At 41.4% G+C, this 24,501-nt stretch overlaps 1 long non-coding RNA gene and 1 other non-coding gene across 2 annotated transcripts in view; one reads left to right on the plus strand and one right to left on the minus strand.

Annotated features, from left to right (window-relative positions):
* LOC145516982 (uncharacterized) overlaps window positions 1-23,209 on the plus strand; it is a 49,374-nt gene extending 26,165 nt beyond the window's left edge. The window contains exons 2-3 of the long non-coding RNA XR_014061889.1: window positions 12,304-12,441; window positions 22,811-23,209. This is a non-coding gene — a long non-coding RNA (uncharacterized LOC145516982). The remainder of the gene's footprint in view (window positions 1-12,303; window positions 12,442-22,810) is intronic.
* Window positions 8,447-8,550, minus strand: LOC145519279 (U6 spliceosomal RNA). Its single transcript, XR_014063693.1, has one exon. It is a non-coding gene; the product is annotated as a U6 spliceosomal RNA (small nuclear RNA).
* Window positions 23,210-24,501: the final 1,292 nt, after the last annotated feature.

Here is a 24,501-nt window from a genome sequence, read left to right on the forward strand (position 1 = left end):
ACTTTTTAGATGAATATACATTTTAATGTAAAAAAGAAAGTAAAGATCTGAAAACAATACATAGCCTTACCAGTAAAGATATCCTGATATCTTGTTATTCTAGTTCACTTTTTCCAGAGCCAAGCAACACACTAAAGTAATCTTCTACCCGTAATAGGTGGCAATTCACAACTTGAAAAACACCTAAGAAATTGGGGAACCCTTAGGAGGTGCCATCCGTGGGGCAATGAGCATGTGTGGGCATGCGTGTCTGTGTGTGTGTGTATGTGTGAGAGAGAGAGAGAACACACTTGTTCTCTGAAGGCTGTCATGTCAAAGATATGTTCTGAATACGTGCTACACTCACGACCCTCTCTCGGATAACGCCCTTGTCGTTCACGGGGGTGGGACCTCTTGCCTTAGTCATGGCCAATTGGACCAGAGCGGGAGCCTGAAACCGGCTGGACTGCAGCTCCTCGGACACTCATCACGGCTCCTTCACTGTATAAGCTAGTTTGAGAGAGTTTCTGTGTGGCGGGGAGGGATAAATTAGGAGCGTGGTATTAACATATACACACACAAACATATATGTATAATACATAGGGACCCACTGCATAGGGCAGGGAGCCATGTTCAGTATTCTGTGATAACTGATGTGCGAAAAGAATCTGAAAAAGAGTGGATATGTGTATAAGCGGGCTTCCCAGGCGGCTCAAATGGTAAAGAATCCGCCTGCATTGCAGAAGACCCAGGTTCAGTCCCTGGGTCAGGAAGGTCCCCTGGAGGAGGGCATGGCAACCCACTCCAGTATTCTTGCCTGGAGAATCCCATGGACAGAGGAGCCTGATGGGCTACAGTCCACCGAGTTGCAAAGAGTTGGACACGAATGAATAACTAACACACACATATATGTATAAGTAAATCGCTTAGCTGTACACCTGAAACTAACACAATATTGCAAATCAACTCTATTCCAGTATAAAAAATTAAATTAAAAAATAATTTGAGAGGGTTTCTAAACTTGCCACCAAAGCAGCTCTCATTGAATAAGCATAGGAAACATCTCTAAGGTACAAAGTTTGATGTAGGCTTTTAAAATTCATTATATTGTCTTATCAAATACATTATTCAAATTTTCCATTTCAAGGGTTGGCCCACTATGGTTCACAAATTATGTCCAGCCTGTGGGTTGTTTTTTAATAACCCATAAACTAGGAATGATTTTTACATTTTTAAAGGGTTGTAAAAAATATATAGAATCTGTGACAGAGACAGCATGTGACTCACAATGCCTAAAATATTTAATATCTGGCCCTTTATAGAAAAACAGTTTGCCACTCCAGTCTCAGTCAGCTCAGGCTATAACAAGTTCCATAGACTGGATGACTTCAACAACATTTATTTCTAGTTCCAGAGGCAAGGGGTATAAAATCAGGGATCCAGCAAGGTCAGGTTCTTGGCAGTGGCCCTCAGAGAGAGATCTCATGTGTCCCCCTCTTTTACCGGGTATCAACCATCATGACCTCACCTAACCCTACTCTTTTCCCCAAAGCCCCATCCCAAATCCCATTCACTGGCGCTTAGAGTTTTGACTTGTGAATTTGGTGGGGGACATGTTCAGTCCACAGCACACAATAATCTAAGCTTCCATCCTATGAAAGAGCAAACTAAAGCCCAAAGCAAGCAGGAAGAAGGGAATATTAAAGACAAGATGTGAGTTCAATAAAACCAGCAACAAGAACAGGAGAGAAATCTATGAAACCAAATCTGGTTCTTCGACAGATTAGAAAAAGAAAAAATTATTTGCTACACTGACCAAGAAAAAAAAAGAGGAGTCACAAAATAGCATTACCATGACAGATATTAAAAGGATAATAAGGAAACACTATTAAAAATTCCAGGCTCATGTATATGACCATTTAGATAAAATCAACCAATTCTTTGAAAGATAAAAATTCACTCAAGAAGAAAATAGATGACCTGAAATAGTTCTGTATCTATTGAATTTGTAGTAAAATAAAATTAAAGCTTTCTCATAAAGAAAGTTTCACACCCAAAGGGTTTCACTGGCAAATTCTACCAAATGCCTGAGGAAGAAACAACTCTACACACTCTCTTCCAGAAAATAGAAGAAGAAGGCATACTTCCCAACTTGTCTAATGAGGCCAGCATTATTCTAAGACCAAAAGTAGACAAAGATATTACAAGAAAACTACAGACCCATATCTCTTAAGAACATATAAAACAAAAACTCCCAGCAAAATATTAGCAAATTGAGCCCAGAAATACATAAAAATGATAATACATCACAACCAAGTGGGGCTCACCCCAGGAATGCAAAGCTATTTTAATACTTGAAAATCAATCAGTGTAATTTACCATATTCAGTTCAGTTCAGTTCAGTCGCTCAGTCATGTCCGACTGTTTGCGACCCCATGAACCGCAGCACGCCAGGCCTCCCTGTCCGTCACCAACTCCCAGAGTCTACTCAAACATTACCTGTTTGATGCCATCCAACCTCTGTCGTCCCCTTCTCCTCCTGCCCTCAATCTTCCCCAGCATCAGGGTCTTTTCAAATGAGTCCTATGCAATATTGCTCTTTACAGCATTGAACCCTGCTTCTATCACCAGTCTCATCCACAACTGGGTGTTGTTTTTGCTTTGGCTCCATCCCTTCATTCTTTCTGGAGTTATTAATAGACTACAGAAGAAAATATTTGTTAATTCACAATGTGTCTGATGATATCTTGGTATAAGGATTTAAAATAAATTTTGTCTTAAACTTGATGAATACTTTAAATTTGACTATGTAGGATTTCTTCACCTAGGAAAAAAAATTTAATTTGCTTTGGATAATTCCTTTTGTTTGATTTATTCTGATGTTTTCTGTAGGAATACCAGCTATCCACGTGTTGGATGTCCTTGTCCTCTAAGCTCACATTCTCTGTGTTTCTCTGCTATTTCCCCTAAATTCTAGGATACTTTCTCAAGCTTGTGTTATCAGTTAGCTATTGCTCTATGACAAATCACCTCAAACAAGATGGCTTAAAACAATAACCAGGTATTACTGTTTCTCACAGGTCAGCTGAGTGGCTCTGCCCATCTGAGCTAGACTCAGCTAATAGCTTGGCTTGGCTTACTTCACCTGTGGTCAGTGGGAGGGATGACAGCCATCGGCTGCGAGGCTATCTATAGCTGAAATGACTTGATGATGGCCCATGTGGTCACTCACCTTCCATAAGGCTCGCCTAGGCATGGGGCTCAAGGCAGACAGAAGAGAAGGTGGGCGGCCAAAGGACTTGAGCACTTTTGAAGCCTCTATGTGAGTCAAGTTTGTTGCTGTCTCTTTGTCAAGTCAGACGGCAGAGCCCAAAATCAGAGTGGAAGGGACTCCAGAGCTATAGAGTAAAGGGTGTGGACAGGGGGAGACCATCACTTAGGGCCATTAATGTGGTCGGTCCACCACGTGTTTCCTTCACATTACCTGTTTGATTCTCTACACAATTCCAGTCCATAGATTAGATTTTGCTGCTTTGTTTTTGGTTTCCTGTTTTCCCTCTTTATCTCATCAAAGACCCATTTCACCTTCCTCCATTTATATTTTGTGACTTTTCTGTTTTCTCGTGACCATGTCTTTTCGTATCCTGTTCAGTTTTTGAAAGTTTCTTCTGGTTGTTGGAGTTCCCGTCAAAGTCTTCAGCAAGCTGCTGCTTTAAACTTTGTTGCAATACATTTCTATAAGCCTCATTTGATTTCTTTTGAGAGAATTATAAAAAGTCACTTATCAGTATTTAGATGATACGGCCTCACTCTGTCCCGTTTGAGGGATGATGCATGACCGTGTGTAAAATAGATAGCTAGTGGGGAGCTGCTGTGAGACAAGGGAGCTCAGTTCAGGGCTCTGTGATGACCTAGAGGGGTGAGGGGTGGGGTGGGAGGGAGGCTCAAGGGAGAGGGGAGATATATGGACACCTGGCTGAAACTAACACAACGTTGTAAAGCAATTGTGCTCAAAAAGAAAAGAAAATCCCATCACATGAACCTAGAGATGATCATACTAAGTGAAGTAAGCCAAAGACAAATATCATATGATATCACTTATATGTGGAATCTAAAAAAAAGGCATACAAATGAACTTACTTACAAAACAGAAACAGACTCACAGATATAGAAAACAAACTAATGGCTACCAAAAGTGAAAGGGGACAGGAGGGATAAATTAGGAGCTTGGGATTAGCAGATACAAACTGCTACATATAACATAGATAAACAACAAGGTCCTACTGTACAGCACAGGAAACCGTATCCAATATCGTGTGAGAAACCATGATGGAAAAGAATATTTTTTTAAAAAAGAATGTATGTTTGTATATAACTAAATCACTTTTCTATACAGCAGACATTAACACAACATGCAAATCAATTTAAAAGAAAGAAAGAAAGAATTCCTTTATTGCTTTTCAGGAGGTGGGAAGGATATTCTGAATTGCAGGCAGTTTCAATGGCTACCATGACTATGGATGGAGGAAATTCATGGAAGATGGGAATGTTCTCCTCCTGGTCACCAAGCGGCCCCACAGGACAGCAGAGCAGACAGAAACATTGCCTTCCACAGGCCACTCTAGACACACTGGATTTCTTCTCTCCCACACCTTTGTAGGTCTTAATTCGGCACTAGTGTTTTCCTTATTGAAGGCTTTTTGTGTACCTTGTGTAAGACATATATCATTTTATTTCATCTACCTACCCTACAAATTAAATATTATTATCTTTAATAGTTGACTAAATGGAGACCTGTTTAGTTAGGTTAGACCCATTTAGTGAGGTTAAGTATTATATCCAGGTTCATATAGCTGCATCTCTTCTGATGACTCAAGCGGTAAAAAATTTACCTGCAATGCAAGAGACTCAGGAGACCCGGGCTCGACTCCTGGATCAGAAAGATCCCTTGTAGAAAGAAATGGCAACCCACTCCAGTTTTCCTGCCTGGAAAATCCCACGGACAGAGGAGCCTGGGGGGCTACAGTCAATGGGGTTGCAAAGAGTTGGACACGACAGCATGCAAACAATCTGTGATCACATAGCTAATGAGAGATAGACCAAAAGACCGATAGACCTAGAATTGCAGCCACCACCCATTCCTATACCCCACCCCCAGTCTCTACTGTAGCAGGAACACATATTAATGTGTAAGAATTCATCTCCCCTTCCCCATCCTAAAGCCTGAGGCAGTGTGCTTTAGTAGGAAAGGTACTGATTTAGGAGCTAGAGAAGGTGGGTTTGGGTTTTTGTCTCTGCTACCTTTGGTGAGATGGTACCATGGGTCGATCCCTAGACTTTTCTGACTCTCCAGGTGGCACTAGTGGTAAAGAATCTGCCTGCCAAAGGAGGAAACCCAAGAGACGCAGGTTTGATCCCAGGGTTGCAAAGATCCCCTGGAGGAGGAAATGGCAACCCACTCCAGTATTCTTGCCTGGGAAACCCCATGAACAGAGGAGCCTGGTGGGTTACAGTCCATGGAGTCTCAAAGAATCAGACAGGACTGAGTGACAGGGCACACACACAGCTAAGTATCTCATCTATACAGAGAAGTATAATAAAATCAGTTGTCTCCAACACCGGATACAGGAGGATCACGCAGGAACGTGTGTATTAAAAGTCTCTGCGATAATCATAGCACCAGCTCACACCTGGATAGTCCTTTGTAATTTTCCAAGTGCAATCACGTTCTGAAATAATCCTTGTTTTACAGAGGAAAACCGAGGCTGAGAGCGCTTGGGTATTGTACAGCTCACACTCTGAAGAATCAGAACTGAAGCCCAGCTTTTATTACTCCAAATTCTATTATTTTCCCACGTACTAATGCTGCTACCTCATTTGCAATAAGATTCTTTATTTCTCTGGCGATTAACAGTAGCATTTCATCACAGAGCTTAGTTCATTTTAAATTCTATTCTTAATTTGGTTTACATACTACTTTTCGGGAACTCACCTATTGCACTAAGGAGATACTAATAAGTAAATAATGTCAATTATTCATTATTCATTTACTATTTTAATATAGTAAATCATATCATCATGGCCAAAAAGTATGAAGCAGTTCTTTAAAGGTGCTGATGTTAAAACCAGTGAGGAAATTGGGTCTGACTTGTCATAATCCCTGGTGCAGCTGAATACCATTGCTAGTAGGGTGATATTTTCAATAGACTTGAATATTCTCTTTTCAGTACCATTTTGGTATTAAATGGTATCGAAAATTAAAATGATATTTTCAATAGAATAAAGAGCTTGCCTACGTCCTAAGTACTTACTTTAAAAAAAAACATTCCATCAGGTAACAATGTTTACATGGCTCTTTGGTCTTGGAATACATCACTGTCAAAGTGGCGTAAACCCTCCAGCCTGCCCTCTGCACAGTCCAGTTGGAGAAGACCACACAGACCTTCTACCCGAGGGCCCATTTGTCTAGATAGTATCAATGCAGCCTTCTCATGGATTAAAGAGGAAACCAGCCAGCAAGCCTAGGACACAGGGTACAAAAAGAAAAGACAGCAGACTGGGGCTGAGCAAAAGCAGAGAGAGAGGAAGAAGGAGAGAGCAAAGTCAGAAAACTAGAGGCAAAGAAGAAAAAGGACTTTGTGTGTCCTTGGCATTGGCGTCGCCCTGAGATGGGTAGCTGCGCAGGAGAAGAAAGGGTGCTAATTCATATTCAGGCTGCAGAAGCCAAGGGGAACAGTTTCTAAGGGCAGAGGCAATTAACTCGCTGCCCACACACACAAGAGAAGCTAACCAGCCCCTCCTGACTGTCTACTGGTTGGACTGGTGAGCGACATGGAGTCGGCAGGTCTCATGGCTGCAGGAACCTGCTGGAAGCCAGACTTGACTTCCCCATGCGCCCTGGGGCCTGGGTTGCTTTGCCCACGGCTGAGGCCACAGTGAGCCCAGGGATCAGCTGGACTACTCAGCTCATTCCCCTAGAGGAACTACCTTCAGCTTCAGGGTTGATGATTCCACTGCACTTCTATGGAAAACAAATCCCACATGCATCTATATTAAAATCAGGGTCCAGTTTGGAAAATGGTAGATGAAGGGGATATGACATCATTGTTGAAAACATAAAAATATGAAACGTATTTTTTAAAAAAATCATCCATAATCCCATAAATTCAGAGTAGTTAAAGAGTAATTGATGTGTAACTAGGCTCTATATTTTCATAACAGTCATATAAAAAGTAACTGTCTGAAACCACCTCACCTTCCAGACAGGATCAAAGGATAATGACTCTGTTCTTATATCTGTGTGTAGTATTTTCTTCCCCCTAAGTAATGCTTTTAACTTAGGCTACAGAATTCTAAACAATATTTTGTACAATAAAAACATCATAAACAAGTTGCTGCCTGGGAGAGAGAAACCTTTGTATGTTTGATATGACAGGCTCAATTCCAGATTCGCTCCTCATCTCTAGTCAACGTGCTTCGTGTTCTTATGTAGCGGTAGCTTGGGTCTGTGTACTCTTTCGCAGTCTGTTTTGTTTGCTGAATGTCATTTTCTGGACCCATGCCCCTAACTCATTTTTCCTTTGACATTGCAGGAGCCAGATTTACAGCCAGAGCTCCTGAAATTTTATTTTATTTTAAATTTTTATTGACGTATAGTTGTTTTACAATATTGTATTAGTTTCTAATGTAGACTGACTCATTTTCTAAGCTGCCATTTCCTCCTCCACTCAGTTTTTTAAAACTATATATATATATATAAAATTTATTTTGGGCTGTGGGTAGCCTTTCCCTTCTCCATGGGATCTTCCCAACCCAGGGATTGAACCCAGGTCTTCCTCATTGCAGGCATATTTTTTACCAGCTGAGCCACAAGGGAAGCCCTATATATATTTTGTGAGGGGGAGGCTGTGCTGGGTCTTCATTGCTGTGCGGGCTTTTCTCTATTTGCAGTGAGCGGGGGCTACTCTCTAGTTGTGGTCCACGAGCTTCTCGTTGCCATGGCTTCTCTTGTGGATCCCGGGCTCTAGGCTGCAGGGCTTCAGTAGTTGGGGCACCTGGGCTCAGGAGTTGTGGCTCCCCGGCTCTAGGGCACAGGCTCCATAGTGGTGGCACATGGGCTTAGATGCTCTGTGGCATGTGGGATCTTCCCGGACCAGGGGGCAAACCCGTGTCCCTTGCCCTGGCAGGCTGATTCTTTACCACAGAGCCACCAGGGAAGCCCTATATATTTATTTTTTAACAGTGGCAGCTGGAGCTGGATTTCTTTTTTAAAAATTTTTATTGGAGTATTGTTGCTTTATAGTATTGTGTTAGTTGCTACTGTATAGCAAGGTGAATCAGCTATATGTAAAATGGCAACCCACTCCAGTATTCTTGCCTGGAGAATTCTACGGACAGAAGAGCCTGGTGGGCTAACAGTCCATGGGGTCACAAAGAGTCGGACACGACTAAGTGACTAACTTTCATCAAAAATAAAGAATGCTTCACGAATTTGCGTGTCATCCTTGCCCCGGGGTCATGCTAACCTCTATGTCGTTCCAATTCTAGTATATGTGCTGCTGAAGCAGGCACCCCCCAATTCTGATTTTAACTCCACATGCCATCAGTTTTGTTCCAGCCATGTCACTGGCCTGCTTAGAATCTTCGCTTGCTTCTCCGTTGTCTTTAGAATCAAAGCCATGGGCTTCTCTGGTGGTACAGTGAATAATAATCCACCTGCCAATGCAGGAGACACGGGTTCGATCCCTGGTCCGGGATGATCCCACATGCTGAGGAGCAGCTAAGCCCGTGTGACACAACTACTGAGCCTGTGCTCTAGGACCCACTAGCCGCAACTACGGCAGCCCGCCCGCCCTAGAGCCTGTGATCTGCAATAAGAGAAGCCACCCAGTGCAATGAAAAGCCCATGCACCACAAGGAGGGTAGCCCCCTGCTCACAGCAACTAGAGAAAGCCTGTGCCCTGCAGTGAAGGCACAGCCAGGTAAAAAAAAAGAATCACAGTCAAACATACGAATGCCTTCCGAGCTGACCTCTTCACTATGTCCTCCTCCCCCAGCTCTGGACACAGAGAATTAATCAGACTTGATAAGCACCACTGAGTTCTCTCAAGGATGGACGCCCTCGCCAGAGCCCACAGCCCCACAGCCCTGCCCGCACGTGGCGCTACCCAGCTTGCTGATCTTGCTGGTCTAACTGGTTCTAAACTGTGTGTAGACCAGTGATGTTTGATGCTTTTGGTTTTCTCGTCCGATCATTGCTGGCTCAGAAGCTTTATCACCTTCTCTGGGAGCACCCCTCGTTTTCTTCCTGATTGGCCTTAGATCCCTGTCGTCAGTTTAAGATACTACAAATCTCACCTTGTGGATCCATCAAGATTTAATCCACATTGTCCCTCATTGAAGAGAGAGTCCCAGTTGTATTGAACATTAATTCACATATCTTTTGCTGGAGTGTGTTTGTGAGTTTTAATACTCATTCTTGAAGATTATTCTACCACAATCTATTATGTGAAATTAGTCATCACCTCCTCTAAGATCCTGAAAGATTTTGTAATTCCTCTGTTTTATCCTCTTTTAAGAATGTCTTTTTTAAGGGACTTTTTAAAGGAATTATAACTGACAGAGTGCCTGATGAACTATGGATGGAGGTTCGTGACATTGTACAGGAGACAGGGATCAAGACCATCCCCAAGAAAAAGAAATGCAACAAAGCAAAATGGCTGTCTGAGGAGGCCTTACAAATAGCTATGAAAAGAAGAGAAGCATAAAGCAAAGGAGAGAAGGAAAGATATACCCTTTGAATGCAGAGTTTCAAAGAATAGCTAGGAGAGATAAGAAAGCCTTCCTCAGTGATCAGTGCAAAGAAATAGAGGAAAACAATAGAATGGGAAAGACTAGAGATCTCTTCAAGAAAATTAGAGATACCAAGGGAACATTTCATGCAAAGATGGGCTCAATAAAGGACAGAAATGTGTGGACTTAACAGAAGCAGAAGATATTAAGAAGAGGTGGCAAGAATACACAGAAGAACTGTACAAAAAAGATCTTCACGACCCGGATGATCACGATGGTGTGATCACTCACCTAGAGTCAGACATCATAGAATGTGAAGTCAAGTGGACCTTAGAAAGCATCACTACGAACAAAGCTAGTGGAGGTGATGGAATTCCAGTTGAGCTATTTCAAATCCTCAAAGATGATGCTGTGAAAGTGCTGCACTCAATGTGCCAGCAAATCTGGAAAACTCAGCAGTGGCCTCAGGACTGGAAAAGGTCAGTTTTCGTTCCAATCCCAAAGAAAGGCAATGCCAAAGAATGCTCAAACTACTGCACAATTGCACTCATCTAACACACTAGCAAAGTAATGCTCAAAATTCTCCAAGCCAAGCTTCAGCAATACATGAACCGTGAACTTCCAGATGTTCAAGCTGGTTTTAGAAAAGGCAGAGGAACCAGAGATCAAATTACCAACATCTGCTGGATCATAGAAAAAGCAAGAGAGTGCCAGGAAAACATCTATTTCTGCTTTATTGACTATGCCAAAGCCTTTGACTGTGTGGATCACCACAAACTGTGGATAATTCTTCAAGAGATGGGAATACCAGACCACCTGACCTGCCTCTTGAGAAATCTGTATGCAGGTCAGGAAGCAACAGTTAGAACTGGACATGGAACAACAGGCTGGTTCCAAATAGGGAAAAGAAGTACGTTAAGGCTGTATATTGTCACCCTCCTTATTTAACTTATATGCAGAGTAAATCATGAGAAACTCTGGGCTGGATGAAGCACAAGCTGGAATCCAAGTTTCCAGGAGAAATATCAATAACCTCAGATATGCAGATGACACCACCCTTATGGTAGAAAGCGAAGAAGAACTAAAGAGCCTCTTGATGAAAGTGAAAGAGGGAAGTGAAAAAATTGGCTTAAAGCTCAACATTCAGAAAACTAAGATCATGGCATCTGGTCCCATCACTTCATGGGAAATAGGTGGGGAAACAGTGGAAACAGTGGTAGACTTTATTTTGGGGAGCTCCAAAATTACTGCAGATGGTGACTGCAGCCATGTACTTAAAAGATGCTTATTCTTTGGAAGAAAAGTTATGACCAACCTAGATAGCATATTAAAAAGCAGAGATGTTATTTTGCCAACAAAGATCCGTCTAGTCAAGGCTATGGTTTTTCCAGTAGTCATGTATGGATGTGAGAGTTGAAGTATAAAGAAAGCTGAATGCTGAAGAATTGATGCTTTTGAGCTGTGGTGTTGGAGAAGACTCTTGAGAGTCCCTTGGACCACAAGGAGATCCAACCAGTCCATCCTAAAGGAAATCAGTCCTGAATATTCATTGGAAGGACTGATGCTGAAGCTGAAACTCCATTACTTTGGCCAACTGATGTGAAGAGCTGACTCATGGGAAAAGACCGTGATGATGGAAAAGATTGAAAGCAGGAGGAAAAGGGGACAACAGAGGATGAGATGGTTGGATGGCATCACCGACTTGAGGCACATGAGTTTGAGTAAACTCCAGGAGTTGGTGATGGACAGGGAGGCCTGGCGTGCTGCAGTCCATGGGGTAGCAAAGAGTCAGACATGACTGAGCGACTGAACTGAATTGAACTAAACTGAAGAATGTCTCTTGATGATCTGTTTCGCGGTCTGAGTGTGACCTCCTCAAGTGTAAGGACTGGGCATTATTCATCTCTGAATCACCAGTGCTTTCTGACTCACAGTAGTTCCGTGTTGGTGGAATGAATAGAAGACCTGCGTTAGTGGCTGTGCAGTTATCTGTGTGGAATTAAAGGAAGTCATTTCGTCTCGGCTCTACAACGCCTTAGCAGAGGACCTTCTGCTCCTGTGGTCTCTTTTGCCCACAGTTATTTGGAATTGGAGCATCAGAGGATGGTCCCATGAGACCTCGAAGTAGGGCAGTCCTTCAGGGGTGCGTGAGCTGCTCATTAAGGAGAGGGAGGTGGTCTGCAGAGGAGACAGCTAGAGTCCGGGGGGCCAGGGGAGGGAGATCATGTTTTCCTTGATTCTCACCAGTTTTTCTGCTTCTGATGCCTCATGGAGCTTTGGCCATAAGGTACCTCCCTATTTCTTTAACTTGAGACCTTGCCAGTAAATGTCCCAGAGATACCTGGTACCTGTTTTCTACTCAGTAACAGAATAATTGCAACTTTCACGTTTTCATTAGAGGTCATAGTAACTTACGCAGTATTATGGCTAAGGCAACATTTTATTCCTTTCCTAGCCTTACAAAAGTCAACTCACCTTCAACTTGGTCATCAACAGATCTCTTTTTAACTGGCTTCTCTCTTTCCTCTTCAGCTGGACACCACCATGCTTACTGCAACTGAAATCACAAGGCCTCATTACAACTTGATGAATCTTTCTGAACTAACAACATTAGGGGCTTCCCTGATGGCTCAGATGGTAAAGAATCTGCCTGCAGTGCAGGAGACCCAGGTTCGATCCCTGGGTGGGGAAGGTCCCCTGGAGAAGGGAATGGTTACACATGCCAGTATTTTTGCGTGGAGAATTCCGTGGACTGAGGAGCCTGGCGGGCTACAGTCCATGGGGCCGCAAAGAGTTGGTTATGACTGAGTGACTAACACTTCACACTTAACAACATTGATTATGTAAACTCCGTTACTGTCTAGGATGACACGAATTCACTTTATATTCACAGTTCTTGGCATCCAAAATTTTCCACATGGAAGTGGAAACGCAGATAGCAATTTGGCGTATTGGTGGAAGGACCCACTAGAAAGGCAGGAATCAAGATCCCTCATTTATTTTATGTTTTTAGGGCGCAAATAAAAGCTGAACCAGTTCTCTATGATTTTACCTTTGTTGTAATTCATATAGTAACTGAATTGAGTAAATTAAAAAAAATTTTTTTTCTTTGCATAGTGCAATTTGTGGGATCCTAGTTCCCCAATCGGGATCGAATCTGGGCCCTCAGCAGTAAGAACATGGAGTCCTAACCACTGGACAGCCAGGGTATTCCTTAAAATATATATATATTTTTAATTGCAGTATATTGATTTACAATGTTATGTTAGTTTCAGGGTTGTGTTGTGTTCAGGTTCAGCAAAGTAATTTATATACACATACACATGCATATATATATATAGTGGCTCAGTGGTAAAGAATCCTCCTGCCAAAGCAGGAGACGAGGGCTACAGCCTTGATCCCTGGGTCGGGAAGATCCCCTGGAGTAGGAAACGGCAAGCTGCTCCAGTACTCTTGTCTGAAGAATCTCATGGAGAGAGGAGCCTGGTGGGCTACAGTCCATGGGGTCACAAAAGAGTCAGACACGACTGAGCAACTAAACAACAACACATATATATGCATATTCTTTTTCATATTCTTTTCCATTAGAGGCTATTACAAGATATTGACTATAGTTCCCTGTCATACATAGCAGGTCCTTTTGTCCACTTTGTGTACAGCAGTGTATATCTGCTAATCCCAAAAGCCTAATTTAGCTCTCCCTCTCTCCCCTTTGGTAACAGAAGATTGTTTTCTATGCCTGTGAATATGTTTCTGTTTTGTAAATATATTTATTTCTGTCATCTTTTTAGATTCCACAAATAAACAATGCCATATGATATTTGTCTTTGTCTGACTTACTTCACTTAGTATAATCATCTTTATGTCCATCTATTTTGCTACAAATGGCATTAGTTCACTCTTCTTTATGGTTGAGTAATATTCCATTGAATACATATCTACATCTATATGCCACATCTTTATCTATTCTTCTGTTGATGGACTCTTAGGTTGCTTCCATGTCTTGGCTATTGTATTGAGTGAATTTTTATTTAAAGAAATTTTATTGTATAATACAATACAGACCCTGAAATCCACACAAAACAAATGTATAGCTTAATTAGTAATTATAAGGCAAATAAGCCCTTGTTATTACAACTCAGATCAGGAAATAGAACTTGCCGTCCACCCCATGTGGCCATCACAACCACAACCTCCCTTCACGTTAAGCTTTAATTATACAAATGACAAAAGGATTGCAGGCAATTATGCAAATAATTTTGCAAAGGGAGTATTTTCATATATCAGTTAATTTTAGCACTTAAAATAATTTAAAAATCCTACTTGCAGTAAAAAAATTTATCAACATATTAATCACTACTCTATATAGTTTATCGTGTGCTCTCTCTGTAGACAGATGGACATGTGTGTAGCTTTAATATATTATCCTAGACAGATGGACAAACAAATACTTTGTTTTAATATCTTATCCTCACTACACCCCTTCCGGGAGTTTATTTAACAAACAAGGAAGCCAAAGACCAAAGCTAAAGAAATTTGCTCAAGGGATAAAGCTAGAATTGAAATCAAGGACATCTAACTCCCCTTTCCAGGATCTGCTGCTGTGATAATTCCAAGTCGTTCTTATTTGTTTGTTAAACAGGTTTACCACAATCTACGAATGTTCTGTTGCTGTATGTTACAGAAAGTAAGAAAGTTCATTATTTTTTAAATTATATCATACATCCATTTCACTCTTGAGAACAGTCTTTTTCCTTGATTCATTCTAGCATTCTAGCAATGCTTTGTTTTTAGCATAAAATATATAGGCTGGCTCTAAGTGAGTATACATTAATTCTTATGGAATACATATTGTCAGACACTACTACTGGGAATTGCATTTAACCCTGGAAACAGTTCTTTGAGGTGGGAGTTATTACCTCTATTTTACAGATGAAGATACAGAGCGCTATAGATAAGAAAAAGAGCTGAGATGGAAAACAGGTCTTTCTTGGACCACAGTTCACACCACTAGCCCCTGGGACGCCTGCCCACCACACACACCTACTGACATTGTGTTCACTTGGTCAGTGATGGTACCTGCAGGAGTCTTCTTTTTAAAAAACTGTAACATTCTTGAGTAACTGAACTGAAACTGTAGCAGAAGGATATAGTAGAAAGAAGCAGATGAACAAACCCCACACCCTGTATGTGCTCCTAACCCTATGTGTCTTGGCTCTTTTCTGGATCTACATGTCAAGAAATTAGAAGATGATTGCTTCTTGGCAGGAAAGCTATGGCAAACTGAGACAGTGTGTTAAAAAGCAAAGACATCACTTTGCTGACAAAGATCCCTCTAGTCAAGGCTATAGTCTTTTCAGTAGTCAGGTATGGATGTGAAAGCTGGACCATAAAGAAGGCAGAGCACCGAAGAATCGATGCTTTTGAACTGTGGTGCTAGAGAAGACTCTTGAGAGACCTTGGACAGCAAGGAGATCAAATCAGTCAATCTTGATGGAAATCAACCCTGAATACTCATTGGAAAGATTGATGCTGAAGCTGAAGCTCCAACACTTGGGCCACCTGATGCGAACAACAGACTCATGGAAAAAAACCTTGATGCTGTAAAAGATTGAAGGCAGAAGGAGAAGAGGGCGACAGAGGATGAGATGGTTGTATGGCATCACCAATTCAATGGACATGAACTTGGGCAAACTCCAGGAGATGGTGAGGGACAGGGAAGCCTAGAGTGCTGCAGTCCATAGGGTCACGAAGAGTCGGACATGACGTGGCGACTGAACAACAACAAAATAAGTGCTTTGAAGCAAAAGGAAGAATTAGCCCATCCTTAATATTAATAGAAAGCCCTGGCGCCTGCAGTTTCTTTGACTTACCAAAAGGATACACAGGAGAAGAGGTATGGAAACCTTTGCATCATACTTATTAGTTACTGTGAATATTTTTTAAATTATCAAAGAGTGTTATGACAGAGTGGCAATGAAAGAATAACGTTTTCCATGTGAACTGGAGTTATTTTGAATTTAGTTTGTGCAGCAATTTACGTAAGCCTGTCTGTCACTGTGAAAGGCCTTGTCTTCTTTTGTTTTCAAAGTCATAACTTAAATGACAAACAAATATGTTAAGTGGCTTTTGTGAACTGGCTACAAGCTTTGCGTGCCCAGACTTGTCTGGTACAAAGTGTACAAAACAGTCGTGTGATTTATAAACTATGGGGTAATTGAATGAATACAAAGAAAAAAAAGAATCCTCTATACTTTAGTATTTGGGAATGATACTCTAAAAATACTGTAAGGAAATTTTGCTGCTATTTGCTTGGCTTTTCTTTGATCTCCAAGAGACTTGAATAAGGCTGATAAATCAGGCATGTTAATTTATTCCCCAGCAATAATATCTGCATTATTTTCCACTGGAAACAATGCTTGAACCTCCAGACCATTCCATTTCTATCATGAGGATCACTGAAGCACAGAATGGCAAGGCTCTCAAGAGATAACATAATTCTGTTTTTTAACATTGAGACTCTCCCTAATTTCTATGGGCCCATATTTCTATCTGAAAAAAAAATGGAGATATTATTATTGCTTGAAGGATGACACAGAATACTGAAGATTTTGGTTTCTTTTAAAAGACTTTTTTGATGCAGACCATTTGTTTAAAGTCTTTATAGAATTTGTTACAGTAACTGCTTCTGCTTTATGTTTTGATTTTTTTGGCTGCAAGATATGTAGGATCTTAGTTCCCCAACCAGAGATCAAACCCACAACCGCTGCACTGAAAGACGAAGTCTTAACCACTGGACTGTCCAAGGAAGTCCCCTGAAGGGTTTTGGGCGTCGTCAAAGTGTGAGACATCTAGCCGTGTGTTCACACATGGCAGTTTCATTTGATGACTTGATTCCTGCATGTTATAAGTTGTCCTGAGCTAGCTGCCTTACCTGAGACTGCAGAGAAAGCTGAAGAATACATGCTCTCATGGCCTGGAGGCATTAAGGACTCCATGCATATCCAATGTTGCTCTTCCAAACTCTTAAATATAGAAATCGGTTACACAATAAAAGAATATTGAACAGCATCACCAAGGATTATTTCATTGCCTTCCAGGGGGCTCAGGTGGTACATCATTTAGGATGTGAACATCCCTGGGGTAAAGGCAGTCTTATTTCCATTTAACAGACGAACAAATTGAGGCCTGGTGAGGTTAGTAAGCTACACTCATATTCAGATAGAAACCGCACAGATCAAAATAGGCTGAAGCTTGGGTTTCAAATTCTGTATTCTGTTAATTAAACCATTACCTAGTTCGTTTTCTCTCTCAGTTGGTGCTTTCAAAATTGTCCCAAAACATATATCAGTCAAGACTTGTCTTTGATTGCATTAAATGTGACTTGATACAAACTAAATCAAATTCAAGTTATATTTTAACTTCTTAGGAGAAAGATGAATTAGATCCTTCTGATTGGCCAAAAATCAGAAGTTAGAGTTCAAAAGGAAATGGTTTGTTTGGACCATGAAGTGACTTCCCTCTATTCAGAATTGTTCAAGCTAAATTTAAAATTTCCTCTCAAACAGCTTGAGAAAGCAAACGTCATCTTCAGTCCGAGCTATCAGCTAACAGAACACTTAGTGTCTGGTTAATATGTTCAGTTAAAATTTCTCCACGGCTATAATTAAGGACCAGTGTTGGAGAAGGAAATGGCAACCCACTCCAATGTTCTTGCCTGGAGAATCCCAGGGACGGCAGAGCCTGGTGGGCTGCTGTCTATGGGGTCGCACAGAGTCGGACACGACTGAAGCGACTTAGCAGCAGTTCCCCAAAATTTTACAACTCTTTTGAAGCATGCTTAACTTTCCAAGGTCTTTTTTTTTAATAAACAAAGAAAGCATACGTTTTACAAGTATTAAGTTAGCATAACTAAGCATTGTTATTAATTCTATTTCACCATGGCAACAGGCCTCAGGCTAAGAAGACACATTAGAAGTAGCCAAAAATATCCAGAACATTAAGTAAAGCTAGCATGCAACCAAATAAGCCAATTTTGAGTAAGTAACCACTTCTCCAGCTACTTTGATTTATTTACCACTGGTAGATGAATGAAAATCTGTCCTTGGAACTGAGGTTTTTAAAATCCAGTCCCCAGTCCTCTGCAGAAAATATCGCAGGACTCAAACATGAATAGAGAAAATTAACACTAATGGTCAAAAATCTCAAGGAAGAAAGGGAGGAATTTTTTTCTCTAAAAGATTTGCTAGTAAGGCCTTGACACCTCGACACAGCTGCCTGAAGTTTGTCTGCAGTCAGCCAGGCCAGTGTCCCCTCCCGTGGTCTGGACTGTTGACACAGTTCGGTTGGTTTCTGTCAACGACAAATTGGCACTTGTCACGGGCCCTTGCCACCCACCTCTACAAGGAATAGATCACGTGCTGCAGCTGCTGCCCTTTGACACCCCCTGAAAGGAGTTCAGGGTGGAGAGCAGGAGTGAGGCACTCTGTGCTCTAGGAAAACTGGGAGGGCAGGTCTTCAGTGAGATATTTTCAGGAGCTGATTTTATGAGCCCAACTCTTGTGTCGCCTCATATCCATAAAAGCACTAAAACCCTTTACAGTGATGACTGCTCCTTGTGATGAGCAGAAACCTTCTGGAAAAATATGTGCTTGATTGCATGTACTCTTCCTTCCCCCAAATCACATACCGGCCTTCCCCCTGCCTCCTTGGAGCAGTTTGTCAGAGCTGCGTGAGCTGCTGTCTCCCGGGCTGCAGTCCTCATTTTGCCCCAAATAAAATTAACGTGAAACTTTCATGTTGTGCATTTTTTAAGTCGACATTTCCAATCAATAGTGCTGTATGGATTGAGGTTTTGCTGATATATGACAGTAATGTCATTAGATATTTTAAATTTTTATTTTATATTGGGGTAGAGCTGATTTACAGTGTTCTGTTAGTTTCAGGTATACAGCAAAGTGATTCAGGGGTACATGTACATATATCCATTCTTTTTCAGATTCTTTCCCCATATAGGTTTTCCCACACAGAGTTCCCTATGCTAAACAGCAGGTCCTTTTTGATGATCTACTTTTACATATAACAATATATATATGTTAATAACAAACTCCTAACATATCCCTCTCCCCTAACCTTTCCCTTTGGTAATCTAACCATAAGTTTGTTTTCTCAGTTTGTGAGTTTGCTTTTGTTTTGTAAATAAGTTCATTTATATAATTTTTTTTAAGATTTCACATAACTGACATCGTGCATTTGTCTTTTGCTGTCTGACTTATTTCACTTAGTATCAAAAACTCTAGATCTACTATATTTTGCTTAAGAATTATAAATTGCGGAAGATGGTGACAAGTAAATTCAAATTGTGATGCTGTTGTAATCTGCTAAATCTGAATGTAACCACAGAGAAATTAATTTGTAAAAGCAATCACCTGCACCGTGACTGCTCTTTCAAGAAAAAGATGGAATTGGTCCACTCAAGACCGTCTGAAACCAGCTGGTGAATCTGTAGTTTCCATGCAACCCCCTGTCAGCCCCAGGCCAGCTTCCTTCTCTTTGGAATTCAAAGAGTTTGCATTTGCTGGCCTTTATTACTAGGTGTAAATGAGTTTGCTGTTACTGTTTAGTCATATCTGACCTTTGTGACTCCATGGACTGTAGCTCGCCAGGCTCCTCTGTCCATGGGATTTCCCAGGCAGGAATACTGGTGTGGGTTGTCATTTTCGTCTCCAGGGGATCTTCCCGACTCAGGGACTGAACTCAAGTCTCCTGCATTGCAGGTGGATTCTTCACCACTGAGCCACTACAGAAGCCCTAAATGAATTAAAGAAATCTCAAACCAATGAAAATATGAATTTGGAAAGGCAAACGTGTAACAACACACACACAAAAGCTAACATTTTGGGATTGTTGGCTTTTTTTGATTTTCTAGGCCACCATATTTATTGGTATGATGAACTAAAATTTAATTACCAATTTTTTGAAGAATAATTGTATATATATACATACATACATATATATACATATATGTATGTATGTATGTATATGTGCTTCCCAAGTGGTGCTAGTGATAAAGAACCTGCCTGTCAATGCAGGAGATGTAAGAGAAGCAGGTTTGATGCCTGGGTTGGAAGATCCCCTGGAGAAGGGCATGGCTACCCACTCCAGTATTCTTGCTTGGAAAATCCCCTGGACAGAGGAGCCTGGCGGGCTACAGTCCATGGGGTCGCAGAGTTGGACACAACTGAGCACACCTGCATGCATTCAGGATTGGAAGAGTCAATCCCACTGTTCACTTTTCTTCATTTGTAAAATGGTAACCAAAAGCGCATCTCTATTCCTACCTCACTGAGATGCCCTGTTTTGATATGAAACTGTCGAATCACTCTCTTCATTTAGGAATTCTAATGCATCTTATCATTTTGGTGGAGGAAGAGGTGACATTCTGATTGCTAGTGTTGGAACTAAGATGGTGAAAGTGAAAGTTGCTCAGTCATGTCTGACTATTTGCGACCCCACGGACTCTATAGTCCATGGAATTCTCCAGGCCAGAATACTGACTGGAGTGGGTAGCCTCTCCCTTCTCCAGGAGATTTTCTCAACCCAGGGATGGAACCCAGCTCTCCTGCATTGCAGGTGGATTCTTTACCAGCTGAGCCAACAGGGAAGCCCAAGAACACTGGAGTGGTTAGCCTATCCCTTCTCCAGCGGGATCGTCCTGACCCAGGAATCTAACTGGGGTCACCTACATTGCAGGCAGATTCTTTACCAACTGAGCTATCAGGGAAGCCCATGAAGGTGATGAAAGAGGGAAGAATTGGATGCAGGAGCCAAATAAATAGGTATTTAGTTAACTGCTTTCATGATATGATTTCAGAGGCCATAAACATACTTTTATCCCTAAGAATTAAACCTCTCTGTAATGTCTGAAAACTTCACTTCTTTCCAACTGGAGGCTCTCTGTTAAAATGCAGAACAAGCACCCCATAAGCAGTAACACTTTGACTGTTATCAGTTATTTATACTTTTGTGGAAGTGTGTTTTAAATTCTTTCTTGGAATAGATTTTGATAGAGAGCAGAAGGATTTTGGATACTGTGGGAAGAAGTAGAGAAGAAATAAACATAATGTTGTCCAGACACCTGCTTTTCAGTTTGCCAATCAGTCACTCAGTCGTGTCGGACTCTTTGCAACCCCATGGGCTGCAGCACGCCAGGCTTCCTTGTCCGTCACCAACTCCCGGAGCTCGCTCAAACTCATGTCCATCGAGTTGGTGATGCCATCCAACCATCTCATCCTCTGTCATTCCCTTCTCCTCCTGCCTTCAATCTTTCCCAGCATCAGAGTCTTTTCCAATGAGTCAGTTCTTTGCATCAGGTGGCCAAATTATTGGAGAGTCAGCTTCAGTGATGATTGATATGGTACAAAAAATAGAATCTGGTTGACCAAGAAGTTGATTTACAAATGTTTTTCTATAACAAAGTAATTCCAAGCTTATATAAAAATGGAAACAGTACAAAGTGTTCTACATACTCTTCATTCCCTCTTGATAAGAGTCCCGACTTGCTCTATCAATGTCTTTCCCCAGCTGATTATTCATTATGCCTAGAATTTGCTTAGATTTGAGTTTCCAGGTGCTAGTCCCTCTCTCTTTTTTTCCCAAAGAACTTTCTTTAGTATTTCTTGTCTAGTAGGTCAGCTGCTGATAAAGCCTTTTGATTATCATTTACTTGAAAGTATTTTATTTATCTAAACATCTTTGTCATGGCTACTTTGAAGTTCTTGTCTGCTAATTCAGCATCCAGGTCATCTTGGAGTCAGTTTGCATTGACTATTTTTTCTCCTGACTATGGACCATATTGTCCCATTTCTTCTCCTGACTGTGGATCACATTTTCCTGCTCTTCTCATTTCTGTACTTTTTCATTATACGCTGGGCATTTTGGATGACATGGTATTAGAGACTCTAGATTCTGTTAATTTCCTCTGAGAAGTGTTGGGTTTGTTCAAGCAGATAATTAAATTTGGCCAGATTCAAATTGTACCTGCCCAGTGGTAAGCACCAGCTGAATGCCATCCTTAGTCCTTTCAGCTGGTTGATTTCTGCCAGGTTCCTTGGGGTCTCTCATGTAGATTCAGAGATCAGCCAAGGACTTGGCAGAATTTATATGCAGATTTTGGGGTTCCCCCTTCTGGGGTTCACTTTTTTCCTGTGGTTCACTTTTTTCTGTGATGTTCTTCCTCACTTTTCAATTTAGAAGTTCTGAACTCTGTCCTGTTTGTCAAATCAGTCTCACTGTAGCTTTCTGCTTGAGTTCTAGTTATTATCAACTGGTGGACTAAGAAATACCTTCAGGCAAAAACCCCATATAAACACAAATCTCAACCACTGCTGTCCCTTTTTTCAAGGGTTATCTTCTTCCTTGTTTCTCTGTTTATGGCTTCTTTCAAGTTGTTTTCATGTTTTGTTCTGAACTCATTGTCTGCAAGAGAATCTGACACAATTATTCCTCCATTACCAGAAGTAGAATTATTTAAAAAATATAAAAAAAAAAACATCAACTTTTATAAATTGATGTCAGTTAATTAATTATTTCAGCAACTATCTACCAAGCATTTACTCTGGACTAGATACTATTTACTAGAAAGCATTTAAGGTATAAGATTTATATTAGCACATGCTGTGTGCTTAGTTGCTCAGTTGTGTCTGACTCTTTGCAACCCCATGGATAGTAGCCCACCAGGCTCCTCTGTCTATGGGGATTCTCCAGGCAAGAATACTGGAGTGGGTTGCCATGCCCTCCTCCAGGGGATCTTCCCAACCCAGGGATTGAACCCAGGTCTCCCACATTGCAGGTGGATTCTTTACCGTCTGAGCCACCAGGGAAGCCCATATTGGCATGTGGTCAACTTAAATGTGTCTGGTTTTTTAAACCTCAAAATAGAATATTATTCAGAGACATAATCCCTCTCCAAAAAGAAATAAAATACCTTTACTTGTTATATCATAAATATTTCATGTGGAACTTTTTTTTTTTTTTTCAGATTTCTGAGGTCAAAGGGATTTGCAGTTGAGTTTAACAACATCAACACTGGTTGCAGTTAAAAATTCTCAGCTTTGTTCAGCTAGTTTGAGATCTGTCAAAATATTTCTTTCATGAAAATCCCCAGGATGGAGCCACTCTTTCATAATAATGAGACCTCTGTTGCTTCTTGATTTGGAAGAGAAGAAACTCTGGAGTAAGAAACATCAAAAATAAAAGACACGAATAGCACGGTGCTCCTTCAGTATCACATTTGGGACAGAGAAGCTCCCAATAACCCCAGTTACTTGCTTCCCCTTTGACTTATCACCTTCCTACCTTGGGTGTGGCTGCTGCACAAACAGCTTTAGCTTTTTACTGTATGTAAATAAAATAAAGGTCAGCAGACTCCAGTGTTAAAGGTTGCTTGTTTATTTGGGGGTGAGAGGTCCAGGGTAGGAGAAAGACAACCTGTTGCTGGAAGTTTCCATGTACAGCTCACCTCAGTTCTTGGGTTAATTCCTCATCCTCACTCTTAAATCCTTAATCAAGACTTAACCTCACCCATACAGACTGGAAAAAGGCTGAAGAGGGGCAAACGACAGGTGGGAAATGCTTCTTGCTTTATAGCTTTGTCTGGCTCTGACTTTATTAGGGAATCGCATGGGAAATAGGTTAAGAGTAAGCTCCAGTCCCTCTTCTGTGAGTCTCGCTATTTTGCATAAGGTTGGATATAAGTCAAATGTCCTTTTTACTTCCAGCTCTCCAGCACCCATATGTTAATCCCAAACTCTTAATTTATCCTTCCCCAAGACATATCTCCTCTGGTAACCGTTTGCTTTCAAAATCTGTGAGTCTTTTTTTTGTTTTGTAAATAAGCTCATTTGTATAATTTTTTTTAGATTCCACATATAAGTGATATCATGTTATTTTATATATAATAGTGTCTAACTAAGACACATTTATTCTTAACATCTGAAGTTACTTTTATTACCGTTTCCTCTCTTGCTTTTACTGACTACTTGCATATACTTCCAACATTACAGACATCTCACCATAAACTCTGCATCTTACTTTCTGGTGAATCCTCTCAAGAAGTCCACCGGAAACGGTGTAAGGTTGAGAACAAACATTTGTGCCCTTGGAGCAGCGGGCTGGCCCAGCTGTGCACTCAGGGGAGCTGCCCCATCACGCTAACCTCGCATCTTTCATGCAGTGAAAGAGAGAAACGAGGAAAAGGAGAACACAAGTGTTAGGGACCTGTTGATTAGTCATGCCACTTTTTTCCAAAGAAAACAGCTCCGTTGTGGACCCTTGATGGATTCCTGGGGGCAGGGGCGTGTAGAAGCAGGACAGTCAGCTGGTGTGGCTTTGAAGTGTGGCCGCAGGGCATCCCCCTTTCCCTGCTCAGCTGTGGAAGCAGAGAAGAAACTTCAAAGTGGCCTTGCTGTTGATCCTGCTGGTAGGGGGTGTGACTCCCATCATCAGACTTTAGAGACAAATGAGGAGGAATATTCCTCTCTCACTCACCAGAGTCCAATGTTCACCATCTAGTGGATGCAAATAAAAAACCATCTGATGCTGTCTACAGTACAGCTCAGTCGCTCAGTCGTGTCCAACTTTTTGCAACACCATGGACTGCAGCACGCCAGCCTTCTATGTCCATCACCAACTCCTGGAGCTTGCTCAAACTCATGTCCATCAAGTCGGTGA

The sequence above is a fragment of the Giraffa tippelskirchi genome, chromosome 8, assembly GCF_054371585.1.
Source record: "Giraffa tippelskirchi isolate mGirTip1 chromosome 8, T2T-mGirTip1v1.2.pri, whole genome shotgun sequence".
NCBI lineage: Eukaryota > Metazoa > Chordata > Mammalia > Artiodactyla > Giraffidae > Giraffa > Giraffa tippelskirchi.